The following is a 2,668-nucleotide window of genomic DNA, read 5'->3' as shown; positions in this document are numbered from 1 at the left end:
CTTATCAGACCAACCTGGATTTTTAACTCGAAAATAACCTGCCTATTTTCTTGTCCTATCCTATTACTAGCTTGTAGACTCTGTTCTACGGGATAACTGAAATTTTGCAGTTTGTTGAGTTAACAAGGCGAGAGATTCCTCTAAACTTAGGATTTTCTTATCTGACTGATTCTGAAACTGATCTAGTCCTGAAGGATTCTTAGTATAGCCAAACCTGGGGGAGCATTAGAATTAATAAACTGACCTTGACTTTGGCCCTTAGACCATGAAAGGTTCGGATGGTTTCTCCAACCAGGATTCTAGGTTTCTGAATATGGGTCAATCTTTTGACGATTATCAAATCTATTGTTATTATAAAGAGCATTGACTTGCTCTTCAATATTCTGGCCTTCCCAAAAAGGCTCCACTCTACCACTAGTCTGGCCCACTTCTAAAGCTTCTAACCTTTTTGCTATAGCAGCAATTTTGGCATCTGATTCATAGCCTCCTTCTACCCTAATAACGTTTCCTCTACTTAAAAGAATTATTTTCTGTGGTGCCCTACTATTTTCCCATTGCTGGGTTTTTTCGGCGATTTCATTAAAAAATTCCATCGCCACATCAACAGTTTGGTTTTCAAATCCACCAGTGCATAGAGACTCAACCATGGTCGTTGTGGAATAATCTAAACCCTCATAAAGGATCTGAACTATCCTAACCTTTTCTAAACCATGATGAGGACACTGGAATAATAAATCATTGAACCTTTCCAAACACCTATATAAAGATTCTCCCTCTTGTTGTGAAAATGTGCATATTTGCGTCCTAATAGACGATGTTTTGTGCCTAGGGAAAAACTTATTGAAAAAGGCAGATGTAAGTTGTTCATATGTCTCAATTGACTCGGAGTCTAAACTATATAGCCACGACTTGGCCTTATCTTTCAGGGAAAATGGGAATAACCTAAGTTTCAAAGCATCATCATCTAAGCCTCTAATTCTTAGAGTACTACAAATTTTCTCAAAATCGCTAACATGGTAATAGGGGTTTTCATTTTCTTTCCCTAAAAAGATTGGGAGCATCTGTAAGGTCCCAGGTTTCAGTTCATAGGGTGCCTCGGTTTCAGCTAACTTAATACACAAAGGACGAGTAGTCCTAGTCGGATTCAACAAAGCTTTTAAAGTTGCCATTTCTGGCACTATCGGAATATTAGGGATTGTCTCCTCAAGCGGACGTTCAAAAACAGACTCTTCAAAAATCGTACTTTCTAAATTTAGGTAATCGAGACGTTTAGAACTACTAGGTTTCTCTTTAACAAATCTACCTAGGGCGTCTCTTTTACGTTCAGGCATGCGAAAAAAATAAGGAAGGGGATTCTATTCAATCACAAAACAAGGCTGACTCAACCAAATCAAACCTATTGATTTCGAGCAAACAAAACGCATGATGGCTCCACTTAGATTGTTTCTAGACCAGCTTCTAATCCTTCGAAAGGGAATTCGTTACAATTTAAGCAAACCCCTTTGGAATCAATCCGAGTTAAAGTAAGTTGAATAGAGGCGAGGGAAGCTCGGTGGAGCTTTGATACCCAAGGCCTCACCGGTATTACAAGGCGGCGCAGTCACGCATTTAACTTACGTAAACCGTCAAGAACTTCGAAGTATGCTTAACAGAGTAACCAATATTTTTCGAATGACTTTCCTGTTAAGCTCGTTACCCTGTCGGTCTCGTTCTAGTCAAAATTTTAGGCTTAGGTTCGCGTTTGGTGTCGTTTTCCTAAGGCGGGCAAGAAGAGGACGGTAATGAAATCCGAACCCTTATCTTGTATGGCCAGGCCTTGCCCTTTACTAGAAAATTAAAGTACGTATTCAGTCCTCAACATATAAGCATACAAAAGAAAACAGTAACTCGCTGACAGTGGATTCGCGAGTGTTCAGAATCTTACCTCCCGTTCCAGACAGGGGGTGAATCGGTTGTAGTCGACTCGGTCCACTGACTCCTATGTCAGTGTACGAACCCAAGGTGCAGAGACAATATTGTAATTGTCCTCCTTCTCTGCAAACAGTTTATATTTAAAAGTACCCTTCCGTAGGATAAAAATAAAAATAGTGTCCAAAGTCCAAAAGTCCAAAGTGTCCAAAAAGAAAAGAAAAATTACAAATATAATAACTAAGCCTAATACAATATATATATTTTTTTTTCTTAAAAAGGAAAAATAAAATAACTAAAAAAAAAACTGTCTTCTTTTCCGTTCTTTTCGCTTTAATCTTTCGCTCCAAGTCTTTTACAAAATCACCAAACTCCTTGGCTCAATTTTCTTTATGATCCAAAACCTGTAGACAAAAGATAAATACCCAAAAAACGTAAAATCGAAAAAAAAAATAAAAAAATATTAATAAAAACCTAAAAAAAAGTAAAAGAAAAATAAATCTAAAACCCTAAAAGCAAATCCGCGTCGGCGGCGCCAAAAATTGATGTGTTTTGTAGATAGTGGTAAAGTGGTTCGATTCTCAGACTTGCGAAGGATATTAGTTAGACTTAAATTATAATATTAAAATAGAAAACTCACTAAAAATTATAGAAAACTCAATCAAAGTTGATATCAATATTAAAATAACACTGAGGCTAAGATTCCACTATTTTCCAAGTTCAAAGTGATTTAATCCAATATTTATATTCATGCAATTTT

At 36.9% G+C, this 2,668-nt stretch overlaps 1 pseudogene; it reads left to right on the top strand.

The window, feature by feature from the left end:
- The first annotated feature begins 705 nt into the window (after positions 1–705).
- On the top strand, positions 706–805 carry LOC113327458 (annotated as a pseudogene).
- The last annotated feature ends 1,863 nt before the right edge of the window (positions 806–2,668 follow it).

Source organism: Papaver somniferum, unplaced genomic scaffold (assembly GCF_003573695.1).
Source record: "Papaver somniferum cultivar HN1 unplaced genomic scaffold, ASM357369v1 unplaced-scaffold_10, whole genome shotgun sequence".
Classification (NCBI taxonomy): Eukaryota; Viridiplantae; Streptophyta; class Magnoliopsida; order Ranunculales; family Papaveraceae; genus Papaver; species Papaver somniferum.
This window is presented reverse-complemented; position numbering and strand designations above follow the sequence as displayed.